Source organism: Bubalus bubalis, chromosome 12 (genome assembly GCF_019923935.1).
Source record: "Bubalus bubalis isolate 160015118507 breed Murrah chromosome 12, NDDB_SH_1, whole genome shotgun sequence".
Lineage (NCBI taxonomy): Eukaryota > Metazoa > Chordata > Mammalia > Artiodactyla > Bovidae > Bubalus > Bubalus bubalis.
This window is the reverse complement of record NC_059168.1, coordinates 74,138,051-74,156,696: the sequence shown is the minus strand read 5'-3', so window position 1 is coordinate 74,156,696 and position 18,646 is coordinate 74,138,051. Positions and strand designations below refer to the sequence as shown.

General features: G+C 36.0%; 1 protein-coding gene across 8 annotated transcripts in view; it reads left to right on the top strand.

The window, feature by feature from the left end:
• Positions 1 to 18,646, top strand: part of NCOA1 (nuclear receptor coactivator 1) — a 219,238-nt gene that overhangs the window by 100,145 nt on the left and 100,447 nt on the right. For 7 of the 8 annotated variants that reach the window (XM_025261459.3, XM_025261462.3, XM_025261457.3 and 4 more), the window contains one exon: positions 12,802 to 12,961. The gene's annotated coding sequence lies outside the window, so the exon portion shown is untranslated. Of the gene's footprint in view, positions 1 to 9,497; positions 9,517 to 12,801; positions 12,962 to 18,646 lie in introns of those variants that run through there. The other variant, XM_025261461.3, reaches the window with a different exon arrangement.

Below are 18,646 nucleotides of genomic sequence, written 5' to 3'. Positions count from 1 at the left end.
TCAGAAGGAATGCAGTGTGATTTACTATTGCAATTGTGAAACAATATGTGATATCTGATAGATGTGTAGATGTGTGTTGCTGTTATCCTCAAAGGGATTGTGATTGTTTTGTCAGGTTCAAAATAATTCTTGAAACTGGACATTATGGTCTCTCTGCTCTCAACTTCTGGTTTTCCTCTTATCTTTATTCATTTTCTTTCTTTCTTTTTGTTACTTGATCTTCTGGCTATAACTGCCCCCTTCTTTAAATATGGGAATGTTTCCAGAGTAATCCATTCTCCTCTTGACATACTTTTTCTTGGTCCTCTCATCTATTCCATTATTATCAATATGTCATTGATTCTGAAGACCTTTATATCCCTCTACTTTGGAAGTCAGCTAGACAGATCTACTTGGATGTCCTATTCATAATTAATATGTACATAACTGAAAATTCATTAGCTTCTCTCTCAGACATCTGTTATCTCCTGTAAACTCAGTCTTGACTAAATGTCTTTAATATACACCTAGACTCCTATTACAGGACACTTGGTGTGTGTAGGACTTATTTAGAGAATATAATCCTGAATGAAAGTAAAGTTTTAGCCAGAAAGATGCCTACTCATAGCATTGTTTTTAATAGCAAAAAATTGGAACTAAAGTCCCACACTGTGCTTAAAAACTCTCTCACACACACATAAGAATATTTTACATACAATGTAGAAGAATATTTTAATAACATGAGAAGTTGTGTGTATAAAAATTTAGTGGACTTCCCTGTTGGTCCTGTGGTTAAGAATCTGCCTGCCAACACAGGGTGCATGGGTTCAATTCCTGCTCAGGGAAGATTCCACATGCCATGGGGCAACTAAGCCTATGTGCCTCAACTGCTGGAGTCTGTAAGTCCTTGCTATGCAACAAGAGATGCCATCACAATGAGAAATCTGAGCACCACACTAGAGAGTAGCCCTGGCTGCTGCAACTAGAGAAAGCCTGCATGCAGCAAGCAAGATCCAGCACAGCTGAAAAGAAATAAAATTAATAATAAAATTATGTTAAAAATTTAGTGAATAAAGATGCTTTTAATATGTGCACTGATCATTAACACTGTAAAGAATTACATGTGTATTCTATATTTGTAGAATAGATATACAAATGTTTGCATTAATTCTAGATGAAACAGTTGTGGGTGGTTTTTATTTTATTCTTTTTATTTACTTGTATTTTCTAGACTTGTACAGAAAACATGAATTATTTTCATAATCGATACATACTGACAATTGGGGCTCTCTTTTTCACCTCTTCCTCTTGTTGGTTTAGTCCAATGTCTCATTCAACCCCACTGTTGCTGCATTGGTTCAGCTGCTCAATGTATCAGAACTAGTCTATTAAAACAGCCCTCTTCACTCTGTTGCTCAGCTGCAGAACTGTCTTCCTGAACATCTTGGTTGGTTGGGTTCTTCCTTTGCTTAACCTTTCCAGTTTAGGTAACTAAATGTTACATCTCCAAACCCATCAGGAGTAGAGTGAGTTTTGAATGTTTTCCCATGTTATTGTCTGAAGGCCTTCAGCCTACTAGAATTTGACCAACTCCAAGTTGGCATATAACATTTTGTTTTAACCCTAACCAAGTCACTTCTGACCAGAGAGCAGATAGTCATGCCAGATTGGGGTTGGAGGAGGGGAGAAAGTAAGGGAAACAGTGGGCAGGAAAATAAAAATTGAACTCAGGTGTTTGCAAATCTTTGCTCTTTGCTCATCCCTTACGTTCTGCCTCTGCAACCTGTCACACTTTGTCCTTGCTTGATGGACTTTTGTTTGTTTGTTTGTTTTCTATTGGAGGGACAATTTATTGGTTTTCTTGAGTATTTAGTCAGTAAGAACAAATAGCCAAATAAAGAAAATCCATCCATTTTAGTGCCAATTATTATATCAGCAAATCCTATTAGGAGTATTTATTGAAGCATGTCATACTAATAGTCCCAGAGTGTAATTATACTTGCAGATTTTTCTTGCTTTCAGGGAGTCTCTAACATGTTCCAGATGGTTAAATAGGAAAGAGTAGACATTTTGTACTGTCTTTTCAATTATGATTAGGAATTTGATGTTACTTACTACTTGAATTACATTATTGCTTTTGTTAGATCTAAACATGAGAGGAATTTAAACAAAATGTGTTTTTTTTTTTTTAAACTCTTGTACTATGGTCAACAGTTAACAGGACCTTTCACAGATTCTTTTCCCTCTGTTAAATTGTTTAATTACTTTAAGCATCATTAAAGTGAGATAATTACATTATAAGTAGTCATTTCTTTTTGAATGTAATCCTTAATTTATTCTTGGAAAGCATTCACTTGGGTTTGTTTTAGATTTAAAATTACATGGCATGGTGAACTTTCTTGAAAGAATTTACATGAGACCAAAATAGAATTATTTTCCAAACTTTCAAAGGTTCTTTGACCCTTTTCACAAACTAATATGACCCTGGATTTGGAATTAGTGTGATGTATACTTTAAATTTTGCCAGTAATGATAGTGATGACTTTCATTCATCTATTCATACTCTCTTGTCTGCCTTTAATGGACTATCCAGCTTCTCTCATTTGAAAGGCAGTTTACCAAAGATTAGGCATATAGCCTTTCATTTTGAAATAGAAATATTAATGGATCATAGGGATCCAGACCCAAAATCCTTGACTTCATTATGGCCTTACATTAACCAGTTTGCTAACTGGTTAGTTGACCTGAAGAAATATGTTGTTTTTCAATAAGAAATAGAATACTCTATCATTCAGTTTAACTGCCTATGTGTTTTCATAATATAATTGTTGTGTGGTGGGGGGACAAATTGTTCTTCCTTAGACTACCATTCTCTGTCCTTGGAGCTCTTTTCAAGAGTTCTTGCAAAGTAGAAAACAAGTAAGAAACATAAAAAAATGTAATACCAACATTATTTTTTTGGTGATGAATAAAACCAAGCCATTCCTAAAGATTTTATTGGAGTGAAAGGGGTAGTTTACACTCTATCATCCAGCAAGACTTCCCCTCTGCTACTGCTACTGCTAAATCGCTTCAGTCGTGTCCGACTCTGTGTGACCCCATAGACAGCAGCCCACCAGGGTCCCCCATCCCTGGGATTCTCCAGGCAAGAACACTGGAGTGGGTTGCCATTTCCTTCTCCAATGCATGAAAGTGAAAAGTGAAAGTGAAGTCGCTCAGTCGTGTCCGACTCTTAGTGACCCCATGGACTGCAGCCTACAAGGCTCTTCCATCCATGGGATTTTCCAGGCAAGAGTACTGGAGTGGGGTGCCATTGCCTTCTCCGAACTTCCCCTCAGTTGCTTTTAAATATCTTTGTTCCTTTTCAGACTTTCTTGTTTCTTATTAAGCTACTACATCTTCATCTCTTCTTGATCTTCTCTCCCCCAAACTCTTCCATTTTAGTAGAGTTGCTCTTTAGGGAAGAACTAAACTGTTGTAGTTTAGGTGTTACATTTCATTTTTAGCTCTTTGAATATGGACTCTTTCCAAAACCTGGTGTTTTCTCTTGCAGTATGACAAAAGCAGAGAGGTAAATTATGTTGCAGAATGATGCCACAGAAATAGGCATTCTCCGATTAGTAGAGACTAATCTAACAGTTTTACTACTTTCATCTTTCTTTCCTCCCTGTTGTCTCAACACCAAACCTTTGCCTAATCCCTTATGTTAATAATCTAGTTTGTCCCCCTCATGCCATTCATACTCATCTTGAATTTGTTTAGGAAGATTTGTAATGTCCTTTGACCACTTTAGTGATCCTCATTCTCTTTGAGCTTTCAACTTCACTGCCATTCTTGAATTAGAACAGATTCACTAATTCCACAAATTAAACTTCTTAAATGTTGTATACCTACTCTGTGCTGGTTTAAAAATGTGCACCTGGTGTTTTACAGTATAGTGAGGAAGGCAAGTGGTATACATAATCACACAAACAAATATGTAAAAAATATATTTTTTTAATTCTATGAAGAAGAAGTTGAAACTGTCATGGAGGGTTGATTTTGATTACTGGGGTAAGAGAAATTGAATTGGAGTTAAAGCTTGAACAATGAATAAGGAATTGAGCAGGTGAAGAAAACAGGAGGGATTATTCACAGCAGAGATTGTATTGTAGTGAAGGCCATGGAATGGGGAAAAAAGACTGGGGAATGGAGAGGAACTGAAGGACAGATTAGTGTGGCTCTGGTGTAGCGTGCTGTGTGTTGTGAGTTTTGGGTTTTGTCATATGTGAGATAAAACTTCATGGAAAGAGTCTAAGCAGGAATAGGGTGTTGGATTTGTATGTCTCTTGATTGATGATTTATTTTTGAAATAGACCAGATGGGGCTTGGTGAGTAACATACACAGGGTATGAGAGTGAAAAAGATTTCAAGGGTGATAACTGAGATTCTGGTAGCAATTGTTTTGAAAATAGCTTATCTCCAAAACAGAGGTATTTATAAGAATTATTAGTATTAAAATCCATTGGTATAGGCTTTTCAGTATTTATCTCTTTAATGTGAGTATAAAAGTAGATGTAAGAGTCATTAATATTTTAGATTTAGTAGTTGATATGCAGAGTGGTTTAAACACACAATTTTGGTTTTAAGGTGTTTTTGCCCTTTTTTAAGGGGAGCAAGTAATCAAAATTAACATACATTATGATACGATCCCTGGGGAGAAGGAAATGGCAAGCCACTCCAGTATTATTGCCTAGAGAATCTCATGGACAGAAGAGCCTGGTTGGCCACAGTCCATGGGATCACAGAAAGAGTCGGACACGACTTAACAACTAAACAACAGCAACATTAAATGTTTAGTCTCCAAACAACTGTTGAGTAGGTACAAATATTATCCTCGTTTTTGTAGTTGAGGAAACTGATGCATGGAGAGGTTAAGGTCAGAAAGTTGGTAATGCTGGAGTTGGGCTCCAGAGCCCATACTTGATAATGCTTTATTACTACTGTTTGTTTCTAAGGCAAACCATTCAATATCACGGTAATCCAAGTCTGTGCCCCAACCAGTAATGCTGAAGAAGCTGAACGGTTCTATGAAGACCTACAAGACCTTCTGGAACTAACACCCCCAAAAGATGTCCTTTTCATTATAGGGGACTGAGACGCAAAAGTGGGAAGTCAAGAAGTACCTGGAGTAACAGGCAAATTTGGCCTTGGAGTACAGAATGAAGCAGGGCAAAGGCTAATAGAGTTTTGCCAAGAGAACACACTGGTCATGGCAACACCCTTTTCCAACAACACAAGAGAGGACTCTACACATGGACATCACCAGATGATCAACACCAAAATCAGATTGATTATATTCTTTGCAGCCAAAGATGGAGAAGCTCTATGCTATGCTATGCTATGCTAAGTTGCTTCAGTCGTGTCCGACTCTATGTGACCCCATAGACGGCAGCCCACCAGACTCCACCATCCCTGGGATTCTCCAGGCAAGAACAATGGAGTGGGTTGCCATTTCCTTCTCCAGTGCATGAAAGAGAAAAGTGAAAGTGAAGTCGCTCAATCGTGTCCGACTCTTAGTGACCCCATGGACTGCAGCCTACCAGGCTCCTCTGTCCATGGGATTTTCCAGGCAAGAGTACTGGAGTGGGGTGCCATTGCCTTTTCCAGAGAAGCTCTATACAGTCAGCAAAAACAACAGCTGACTGTGGTTCAGATCATGAGCTCCTTATTGCCAAATTCAGACTTAAATTGATGAAAGTAGGGAAAACCACTAGACCATCCAGGTATGACCTAAATCAAATCTATTACAATTATACAGTGGAAGTGAGCAAAAGATTTAAGGGACTAGTTCTGATAGAGTGCCTGATGAACTATGGATGGAGGTTTGTGACATTGTACAAGAGACAGGGATCAAGACCATCCCCAATTAAAAGAAATGCAAAAAAGCAAAATGGCTGTCTGAGGAGGCCTTACAAATAGCTGTGAAAAGAAGAGAAACGAAAAGGAAAGATATAGCCATTTGAATGCAGAGTTCCAAAGAATAGCAAGGGGAGATAAGAGTGTTCCTCAGTGATCAATGCAAAGGAATAGAGGAAAACAATTGAATGGAAAAGAGTAGAGATCTCTTCCAGAAAATTAGAGATAACAAGGGAACATTTCATGCAAACATGGGCTCAATAAAGGACAGAAATGGTATGGACCTAACAGAAGCAGAAGATATTAAGAAGAAGTGGCAGGAATACGCAGAAGAACTGTACAAAAAAGATCTTCACGGCCCAGATAATCACAGTGGTGTGATCACTCACCTAGAGCCAGACATCCTGGAATGTGAAGTCAAGTGGGCCTTAGGAAGCATCACTACAAACAAAGCTAGTGGAGGTGATGGAATTCCAGTGGAGCTATTTCAAATCCTGAAAAATGATGTTGTGAAAGTGCCGCACTCAGTATGCCGGCAAATTTGGAAAACTCAGCAGTGGCCACAGGACTGGAAAAGGTCAGTTTTCATTCCAGTCCCTAAGAAAAGCAATGCCAAAGAATGCTCAAACTACTGCACAATTGCACTCATCTCACATGCTAGTAAAGTAATGCTCAAAATTCTCCAAGCCAGGCTTTAGCAGTACGTGAACCGAGAACTTCCAGATGTTCAAGCTGGTTTTAGAAAAGGCAGAGGAACCAGAGATCAAATTGCCAACATCCGCTGGATCATGGAAAAAGCAAGAGAGTTCCAGAAAAACATCTATTTCTGCTTTATTGACTATGCCAAAGCCTTTGACTATGTGGATCACAATAAACTGTGGAAGATTCTGGAAAAGATAGGAATACCAGACCACCTGACCTGCCTCTTGAGAAACCTGTATGCAGGTCAGGAAGCGTGGTTAGAAATGGATGTGGAACAACAGACTGGTTCCAAATAGGAAAAGGAGTACATCAAGGCTGTATATTGTCACCCTGCTTATTTAACTTCTATGCAGAGTACATCATGAGAAACGCTGGGCTGGAAGAAGCACAAGCTGGAATCAAGACTGCTGGGAGAAATATCAATAACCTCAGATATGCAGATGACACCACCCTTTTGGCAGAAAGTGAAGAACTAAAGAGCCTCTTGATGAAAGTGAAAGAGGAGAGTGAAAAGGTTGGCTTAAAGCTCAACATTCAGAAAATGAAGATCATGGCATCTGGTCCCATCACTTCATGGGAAATAGATGGGGAAACAGTGGAAACAGTGGCAGACTTTATATTTTGGGGCTCCAAAATCACTGCAGATGGTAACTGCAGCCATGAAATTAAAAGACACTTACTCCTTGGAAGGAAAGTTATGACTCACCTAGACAGCATATTAAAAAGCAGAAACATTATTTGGCCAACAAAGGTCCATCTAGTCAAAACTATAGTGTTTCCAGTAGTCATATAAAGAAAGCTGAGTGCCAAAGAATTGATGCTTTTGAACTGTGGTGTTGGAGAAGTCTCTTGAGAGTCCCTTGGACTGCAAGAAGATCAACCAGTCCATCCTCTAGGAAATCAGTCCTGAGTGTTCATTGGAAGGACTGATGCTGAAGCTGAAACTCCAATACTTTGGCCACCTGATGCGAAGCACTGCTCATTGGAAGAGATCCTGATGCTGGGAAAGATTGAAGGCGGAAGGAGAAGGGGACGACAGAGGATGAGTTGGTTAGATGGCATCACTGACTCAGTGGACATGAGTTTGGGTAAAGTCCAAGAGTTAGTGATGGACAGGGAGGCCTAGCGTGCTACAGTCTATGGGGTTGCAAGGAGTCAGACAGATTGAGCGACTGAACTGAGATGAACCACCTGGATTTTCAGAAGGGACTGTGGTTGCCTGTAGGCAGATGTGAATAGCTGGATCTTGGTCAGTTTATTTAACTAATGTGAGGTTTCAGTGTATCAATATACTAGGCTTTGCTAATCCATGCTGTTATTGATGTGCACCTGGATTGTTCCAATTTTTTGCTCTGATAAACATTGCTAACATGAATATTTTTCTTCACGTCTCTTGTTGCACATGGTTATGAAAAATTTCCCTACGGTCATTGTCTGTAGTGCTGATTCACTGTAGAATACTTGCCATTTACCAAGATTTGTTTCCCAGCTCTGTCCCTTTGGAACTCTTGTTCTTATCAAAAAACGACATTTTACCTATCTTTCCAACATAATGCAATTTTATCTTCTAACAAAACCTATGCATTTACCCAGATTTTTAAGACACCCCAAAAATTGTGTGAAGAAATAAGTACTTTTCTGGAGAGAAATGGCAAGATTTTCATAAACACATTTTGTAATCATAAGAACAATGAAGTCAGTCTTCTAAAAAATGAAGATTAACAAGAAAAAATAAGCAAATATTGTCATTTTATTAAGAAGAACAGTTCTATTTTTAAAGTCTTGATTTTCTTTTAGGCCTTCTCTTAACAGTGTTAATAAGAAAAGACAACTATATACTGTAGAGAAGTCAAATAAGTAAACTTTATAGACATTCAAAAACTGTTATGGATGGCTTGATTTCAAATTTTTTTTAGATCGTTTTTGTCTTTGGTTTGGAGAGTATGACTTTTGTGTCATCACTAATAGGAAAGTTGGTGGCATCGTTTTTTTCTTCATTCTTTCACAAAAATCTTTCAATCCATCCCAAGGAAAAAAAGTTATTTTTTCACAGTTTTTTAGGTGCCCTTTTACTTCTTAAAGTTTATTTGAGGTAGAATTAATAAGAACACAGATGTAACTTTGGAATCTTAACTTCATGTAACCAAAATAATTTATAATTGCCACTAATGTTAATGGTTTATTTATAACAACCTATTATTGGATGACAGCATAGCTGAACTAAGCTATTAATCCCAGCACACTGGGAGTTTTGGCTAACATTATCCCTTTCTCTCCTCATCAAAAAGTATATCATAAAGAAGAAAAGTTAAAGTAACTTTATGATAAAGACAACCTTCAATCTGCACTAATTTTATTAAAGTACCTTATATACATTGTAATTTTAATATATATAGTATACAGTTTAAGCATGTATATTTTAAAGTATAAAACATCAGTGTATATTGTTTATGGATGGATAGAAAAAATTTGACCAGAAGATATATATTAAATTTATGCCAGTGGTTATCTCTATCAAAAAGAAGGGGAGTAGGCTTTGTATGAGTGTGGGGACTTCTGATTTATTGATAATACTTCATTAAAATGCATCAAAAATGTTTACTGTCATTACTTCTGGGTGGTAAATCCATACATATTCCTTTGTTCTATTTCTCTCTATATTTAAAAATTCTGGCCCTGTACTTCTGCCTGACTCCAGAGTAACAAAGGAAGAAGAGTGTTTTATAGATTTCCTTTTTTGCTCTTTCTATAATTAAGTGCATTATAGGTATTTTTCTATCACCTTGTCTCCTCATGTGATTCTTAAATCAGATTGAATTTAACAGATTAAACTGAATAATTTATTAAACGAAATTAAAGGAATTGAGGTGCTGCACTAGCCAGCACTTGTGGCAGAATTGGAAGCAGATAATGAAGACAGAAAGGCCTTACCCTAAGGTAAGGAGAGAATTGAAACAAGTAATGGGAAGCCTCCAGGCACTAGGGTCTATAAGGAGTTTGTACCGTCCATATCAGATCTCCTGCTTTGGGCTCCTGGGCGTGAGAAAAGACTTAAAATACTGAACTCTGGATAGCACAGATAATACATAATAAATACTAGTGAGAGACGTTTTAAGAACAGTAAGCTTATTAATTACATAATAACAAACATCAGATCATCAGCAGTACTCTTTTTCTCCCTATTCATTCATATTCCTCCTGTCTTTTTCGGTTCTCAGTGTATTACCTTTCTCTTGGTTTTCATATTTTTTGCTTCTCATTGTCTACATATCTGTTTGGAGTATGGATTTATCCTGTGCTTTTCTGTCTTCATGCAGTCTCTGAGTGAGTATGCTCAGCCTCCCTTCTCAGCACTGTTTCTGTATTCCCTCACATGTTTGCCCATGAGTCATCAGGACCCTCAGTCATTAGCAGGATCCATCTGGCTTCAGTTACTGCCTGGTTTTAAAAAAGTACCTGTAAAAACTCGCAGGTTTTATGGAAGACAGTGGCATTATTTCACAAAGATTTTATCTGCAGTGTTAACTACACAAATGATTTTTGAGGAGTGCTCTTCCTTGAAAGGCAGAAAACGACAGAACCTGGGTTTGTGGTTGACTAGATGAAAAAATGCCGTCTTTGCTGTATTCAATTACTGCTTTCCAGTTCTTATGCAGATTTACCTAGGGAAATTCAAAGATGAAAGAACACAAAGTAGTAATAGTGAGGAATCTCATCATCCAAGAAATATTTTATAGCACTGTTGATTACAGATACAAATAAGCTAGATATATACAGTGAGAAAAACCCAACTAAGTACAATGTAAATTGGACTAACCTAACTATAAATACCTTTCTTTAATAGTTTAAACTATGTCAATGTGAAGAGCCAGTCCAAGTTTCTTTGCGTTTTCAAATTGTGTGTTTAAATCAAGGAAAGAAGGAAAAAAATCTTGAAAATATGAAAAGCATTTAGTTTAATTTAGAGGGACTATAAGAGGTAAGCACTTTTGGATCCAGTCATAGAATCATCCAATTTTCTAACATTAGATAGACATTCCACTTTAATCTGGAATTCATCACTGGGGGAAATCATGATTAAGAGAAAATATAGTCTTTATTTAAAGAGCAAAAGCCTCAAGCATTTAAAACCTCCATTATAAATATATAATAAAACAAAAATAGATTTATATTCTTTGATCATAAAATGCACTAGATATGCAAAAAGTAAACAACTAATTTTATTTTTGAGTATATGAATTAATTTGGAGGAGAATTTACATCTTAATGCTATTGAGTCTTAGTAAACCCCTGAAAAAGGATTTACTTAGTCTTACCTCAAGTATTAATAATTTTTTTTATCTTTTCAAAACGTCAGCTTTTGGTTTTAAATTTTTTCAGTTGTCCAGTCTTCATATTTGGTATTGTTTTGACTTTAAGTTCACCAACTTATTTTTGTGCCATCACACATCTGTTAAGCTTGTCCAGTGAATTGAAAAATTTCAATGTTGAACTCGTTCTTCAATTTCCATTTACTTCTGTTTTATAGTTTCCCTTTGCTCCCAGTATTTCCCATCTGTTAACTTATTATAACATCTTGAACATACTCATAATAACTGCTTTAACATCCTTATCAGCTAATTTCAACTGATTATCTTATGATAGATTTCTATTGACCCCCCCCTTTTGTTACCCTGATTTTGAATTGCAATTTCTAGCTTCTTTGCATGTTTAGTTATTTTTTTATTCTATACTGGATGTTGTGGATACTATTGTGGATTGTCATTTTTTTCTGAAGAGTATTGATTTTTGTTCTAGTAGACAACTAAATTACTGGCTAGTAAATACACACTTACTGAATAATCCAGTTGTATATAAAATTCTGGATGTTTATCCCAGAAGAATGAAAACCTATATTCACACAGAAACCTGTACACAAATATTTATAGCAGCTTTATTCATAGTAGCCCCAAATTGAAAACAACCCAAATGTACCTCAACAGTGAATGGTGAAAAAGAAACTGGTATCTTCAAACCATGGAGCAATAAAAAGCAACAAACAATTTTTATATGCAACAAGTTGGATGGATATCAAGGGCATTATACTGAGTGAAAAAGGCATTACAAAATATTTCAATACTTGATTCAAATATGGAATTGATTCAATTTCTATAATATTCTCAAAGTGACAAAATTATAGAAATGGGGGCAGATAAGTGGTTACTAAGGAGCTAAGAAAAAGGGAGTGAGGAGTGTGTGATTATAAACAGCAAAAGGGAATCTCAGTTGTGGTATGGTTGTATGGAGCTACTTGGAGTCTCCCTGTGCATGAGCAATTCGGAGGATCAACCAAGGATTTAAGGAACATTTGTATACAGATTTAAGGTACCCCACCCTTTGCTCTGCTGCCCTTCTTACCATGGTTTTCTCCTCTTGTTGTCTAGCATTCTGTCAGCTCTGAACTACATTCTCCAATGCTTCAAGCCACAGATACAGTGGTTTTCTCCCTTAGGCCTAGCCTCCCTGTAGTACTTAAGGGTATACTGGTAAGAGTTCTCTGTGATTATAGATCTTATTCAGTACGATTCCTTTCTTTCAGTTATCAAATTCCCCACATTTTTGCCTTCTTTTGGTCACTTTTCCATGTCTTTGAGTAAATTTTATTTTGTCCAGATTTTTTTGTCCATTGTTATCTTTGGGCAAGTTAGTCCAATACAAGATCATTCATCCTTACTGGAAACAGAAGTCAGTGAAATTTATTTTTAGGTATTATGAATATAAAAAGTTTGTACACTTTTTCAATAAAAGATTTGAAAGTAAAATACCATAGTAACTTTAATATATAATGGGAAGTGTTACAGAAATGAAAGAATTAAATGCAAACTGAAAACATTAAAAATCAGAATTTATAGGTAGAAAGAAAGATAAACATACAAGTGCAGCCAGAAAACTTTTTTAAAAAGACATATAAATGGGCGTCTCAGACCCTTAAGGGCAGAATGCAAGTATGTATTACTTAAGCAGCAGTCTTAAATAGAAAATACATATTTAGTTACCAGAAGGACTTAAGTTGTGAAATCAGATATTCATCCATTGTCTTTTGGAAGTATTTTTCCATTTGGCCTGAAAAGTTGCGTCTTTTTTTTTTAACTTAACATTTCTGACCTTTATTATTTCTTAGAAAATAAAAGAACGATCTAACCTCCCTTCTGCTTTTATTTTTTTGCCTCTCCTTTGTTTTAGTTGTTGCATAACTGGCCTTAAATGAGGTAAGAGTGAAGAGACTTACTAGAGCCATCTCTGGAAAAGAGTGTTCCCCCATTCCACTGGAAACTACCCTGCGGAGCACCATATTTGACCATATCTGTTTTGAGGACTCATTATGAACAAAGAAGTCTCCCAGGTAGGAACTGTAACTCTGTTTTTAAAGAACTTAGTGGGAAGAGATAGACATTGCCATTTTTGTCACTTAATTTTTGTCTATATGACCATAACTTTATTTTTTAAAAGCTATTGCCTTTTTGCTGCTGCTGCTGCTAAGTCGCTTCAGTCGTGTCCGACTCTGTGCGACCCCATAGACTGCAGCCCTTGCTAATTTACTATAAACTGTTCTACTGTGCACATGTAAGTAAATATCAAATACTTATTTTGTTGTTTAAAGATAGCTGTAGTCAGGAAGACTGATTTTAATCTTTATTTTTTTTAATGCCAATGTGTTTTTCACAAGTTAGAACAATGTGAAACTGATTTTTGGAAGACATGTACAGTGTATCTACAGTTACCCCATGTCCTTTTAAGATAACTGGAATCATCTAGTTTTACAGATCTACAAGGAAACGTTGAGGGTATTTGAGGGTATTTTTGCCAAATTGTTTTAAAAATATAGCTACTATAAATGTGTTTCATGTGCTGACTATTTTTCCTAAATAGAGTATTTTCACAAGGCAAATGCATTTGTATTTATTTCTTATGTTAAAAAATTAAATTTTAAATTAAGTATGAGGAATTTAAAATACTGGGTTTAAAACTTATTTTGTTTTCTTCTTCTTATCTATTTGCTAATAGAAAACCAAAAAATACTTTTTTACCCTTTCCCCAAACTTCTTCTTTTCCATCTAGGAGAAAAATGCAAAGGTTGGAAACATTGTTTCTTGATCTGTAGAATAAACTTTTAGTGGTAAACATAAATTTGTTAAATACATTGTTTCAAACTTTATATATTTTTGGAAGTTAAGTTGCCAAGTCCTTGATAATGTCTTTATTATTAGTGTGATAAATTTAAAGAATGTGCACAGTATTTTCTTTTATAAAAAGCAATTTTAAAAGTCTGATAGTTAATAGAATAAATGGAACAAGATAAAATAAGTCTGATTCAAAGACTGTTTCTTTGAATCTGTTTCTTTGCTTTTGCTGTTTATTCCTGGCCATAAAGATTAAGATATGGGCACGTTGTTTATGGCAGAGGCTTAAGAAGCCAGGACTCTCTTCTGGGCCAGGGATAACCACCATCTGAGTTTTGGTTCCTGCTTTGCGGGTTCAGAGATAATTTTTGTTTCCAGATGTTTAAGGGCATCCCTGTTCAGTCATTACGTTTAAAATATCTGTTGTTTTTTTTTAACAAAAAATTAGACATATAAGGAAATAAAAAAGTATGACCCATACACAGGAATAAATAGCCATTAGTAAAGGAAGCCCAGACATTGTATTTATTAAACAAAGAAGTAAAAGTAGATAAGTCGGATTTCATCAAAACTGAAAACTTTAGGTCATTGAAAGTTAACCATAGTTTGGCAGAAACCAATGCAATATTGTAAAGCAGTTATCCTTCAATTAAGAATAAATTTAATTTTTTAAAAAGTTACTATAAAGAAAGTGAAAAGATAATTCACAGAATGGAAGAAAATCATATATCAGATTAGGATCTAGACATGAACATGAAGGACTCTTATGACTTAAAAAAACACAACCAAATTTAAAAATAGGCAAAGGACTTGAATAAAAATTTCCTCAAAGATATGCAGATGGCCAGTAAGCATATGAGAAGATGGTTAGCCATTAACAGTTGTTGTTTAGTTGCTAAGTCACGTCTGACTCTTTTTAATCCCGTGGACTGTAGCCCACCAGGCTCCTCTATTAATGGAGTTTTCCAGGCAAGAATATTGGAGTGGGTTGCTATTTCCTTCTCCAGGGGATCTTCCTGACCCAGAGATCAAACCCATGTCTCTTAAATTGGCAGGTAGATTTCTTTGCTACTTAGCCACCAGGGAAGCCCCCACTAGTAATTAGGGAAATATAAAACAAAACTATATTGAAATACCATTTCACACACACTAGGGTGGCTATAATTAAAATAAAATAAACAGAAAATAACAATTTTTGGTGAGGATGTGGAAAAATTGGACACGTGGGCATTGCTGGTGAGAATTTAATGTGGTATAGCCACTGTGGAAGACAGTTTGACAGTTCCTCAAAAAGTTAGAGAGTTATCAATAAAATATGACCTAGTAGTTTCATATCCGAGAGAACTGAAACCATGTTCACACAAAAATTTGCACATAAATGTTCATAGTAGCATTGTTGTTAATAGCCCCAATAATGGAAAACCTAAGTGGCCATCATTTGATGAGTAGGTACACAAAATGTGATATATCCAAACATGTGAAATTACTCAGCCATAAAAAGGGCAATAGAAATCCTGAAATCCCCATCTGTTTTTTATCACATGAGAAAGAATTTAATTGTTATTGAAATGAAAAGACAAAAGTGAAAACTTTTTTAAAGAGAATCTTAGGTATTTGAGGACTCCAGTTTGAGAAACATTCTTTATGGCAGTTACCCAATGCAGGAACTCGCTGTTTATCGTGATTTTTCCTGTGTGGTATTATCAGCTGAAGGAAAGTGAAAGCGTTAGTTGCTCAGTCATGTCTGACTTTTCGACCCCATGAACTGTAGCCTACCAGGCTCCTCTGTCCATGAAATTCTCCAGGTAAGAATACTGGAGGGGGCAGCCATTCCTTTCTCCATAGGGGATCTTCCCAGCCCCAAAATCTAACCCTGCATTGAAGGTCTCCTGCATTGCAGGCAGATTCTTTACCATCTGGGAGAAGTTTAACTCCGGTGTCCTTTCATGTCTGTGCTCTGTGCTAATTGCTTGCTAGCATTTTAAAGTACGTTGTTAGTGTTGCTTATTAATTGTTATTTTTCAGATTATGCAATCCTCAGCTTCATCTGGGAGATGAGTGACAAATTTCATATGTAGAAATCTATAATTCAACTGTATAAAGCACTGACCTATTTCTTCAGCCTCACCTATTTGGTTTAGTCTGGTCCGTTTGAACAGAGGTAGATGTGGTTTCTGGTTTCTAAAACTGCTCTCTAGAGAGTGCGTGAGATTGTGTATAACTTAGCAACTCTTTTTAAATCAACAGGGTACTTTTAGTTAGAAACCATACCTCTTTTTTTAAAAGGTGATATGTAAATTGGCTTCCTGAAACCAGCATTTCTTTTCTTAATGAACCTTGTTTAAGTTCCCTACTGCCAGATATAAAGCCATTCCACAAATAGAACAGCTATAAAAGTTTTCACTCATCAGAGGTTTTGCATTCCACTATCTGTTTATTGTGTTTTGTAAATAGAAAGTAGTTAATACCAGAATCATATCATCAGCAAATTGTTGGTGACTTTCTCATAGCTTCTTACTATTGGCTCTTATTTTGGTAGGCCAGATATTGAATTGCTGTTGAATTGTTGTCTGATGTTTCCTCAGCCCCAGAATTTCAGATAAATTTAGCAGATGTCAGTCTGCAGCCAGTAGTAGCATGGTATGGGGAATCTGTTTTAAATCTAGATTTATTTGTTGCTCAGAATTGTCCAAACTATGAAATTGTATTGCTTATATTTACAGTTGTGTAAATACATGTCTTTGTGTCTCTATTGTACTGTGAAATATTGTAGAAGGTTTCTTCAAAATAGATCTTATTAACCTTTTCAGAATTAGAAAAGATGTTCTCAAATTTCTAGACCAAAAAGACAGTTTCTTTTTTTTCCCCACTGAAAACAGGGAAAAGAGGATTTCAAGAAAGCTCAATTTCTCAATTATAGAAAAGAATTCCAAAGCATTAGGAAAGATTTCAAAAAATATTAATTGTAAAAAAATCTTAAACATTCTTTAAAAAATTTAAATATCATATTAGTAAAATAACTCACTTTTAATTTATCACCTGTTTTGGCTTCTGTAACTTTTAGACATTATGTTACATATTAGATATACAATAAAAAGATCTAGTAATTTTTTTTTTTTGAGTTCACAATCTAGAAGGGGTGACAAGAATTACAATTTTACAGCATATAAGCGTAAGAAATACATGCCCAGGAGTATTTTGAGAGCCTGTAGAATTCAGATAGGTTGATTCTTAGATAGGGTAGAACCTAATGTCTTAATTAAGTAACAGAGAAGATGAGCAGCTAAGTAAAACTGAGCTTTAAGTAAGAGTTAGCAAACTCTTGGATTTTAGCAGACTCTAAATTCTTTCATTTTTCTTTCTTGTTCATCATTGTCTTCTCTCTTGTATTTCTACTTTTGTTGATAAGTTTAGAGTTGATAATTCTTCATTATTATTAATTATCACGATTTCTTTTTTTGTTGTTTTAATTTTGAAATATACTTTATTTCTATGTAAAAATAAAATTCAGTGACTTCTTTACTTCTGTGATATCTGGTTAACCTCATTTATGTTTCTGTGACTTTTCACAGGAAAAGATGTTAGCCGTCTTATTCATTATAATAATATGTCACTTAACTGATTATTCTTGTTTTGTGTTTGAGAACGGTCTTTCAACATCTTTTTTTGTTGTGGTTGTAGTTTCAAGTCTGGTATATTTATCTTTGCATTGAAGTTGTCTACCTTCAATTGTAATTATTTTCCTTGTCCTATAGATCCTTCCTCTCCCCCACCACGGAAGGTTTAATAAATGTTTTCCTCTGATGACATTAATCCATAATGCAGCTTATCTCATTTATTTAACATTAATAGAAACCCAGAACTTAAAAGTCCATTATGTTTATACATATTGAATTTGAGGTGACAGTGGAATATCCAAATGGAAATGTCCATTTAGCAGCTAGAAACTTATTTAGATAGCAAATCCCTGAGATCAGGAAGATTATGCTTGCCCTTTGTGCAAGAAGTCTTAGAATGAAAATCAGACCTTGTTACTCCTCTGTTCTTAACCCTCCAATGATTGGCTAATTCACTCAGAGTAAAGCTAAAGTCTTTAAAATGGTTTCAGCCAAGACCTTACATGATGCAACCTTGTCTCCTGCTTCTCACTCCCCAGTTTTACCCATACCGATCTCTTTCATATTTTTCAAAAAGTGTAGTTACGTTCCATCCGTCAGGCTGTACAGCCCTTCCCCTGCCTGGAGCACTCTTCCTCCAGATGTCATTCTCTCTTCCTCACCTCCTTGAAGTCTTTGCTCACATCTCACCTTCTTAGGGCTTCTCTGGTGGCTCAGACAGTAAAAAATCTGCAGTGCAGGAGACCCAGGTTTCATCCCTGGTTTGGGAAGATCCTCTGGAGAAGAAAATTGAAACTTACTCCAGTATTCTTGCCTGGAGAATTCCAGGGACAAAGGAGCCTGGTGGACTGCAGTCCATGGGGTTGCAGAGTTGTACACGACTGAGCACACACACTTCAATACTTTCTCAGTAAGGCGCTTCCTAACTACTGTACTTTAAATTGCTGCCCTTCTCCTTCCATAAACCTAAGCCTCTGTTTTTACCTTATTTTCCTCCATTTTACCACCTTTTCATATACTCTATAATTAACTTTTTCACTTTCTCTCTCTCCTTCACAGTAGAATGAAACTTTATGAAGACAGTGAATTTTTATAAGTTTCATGCACAATTGTATTCCTACCACCTAGAACAGAAGCTGGCAAATAGTAGGAGTTCAATGGGTCTTCCCAGGTCGCGCTAATGTTAAAGAACCCTCTTGTCAATGCAGGAGACTCAGGTTCAATCCCTGGGTCAGGAAGATTCCCTGAAGGAGGACATGGCAACCCACTACAGTATTCTTGCCTGGAGAA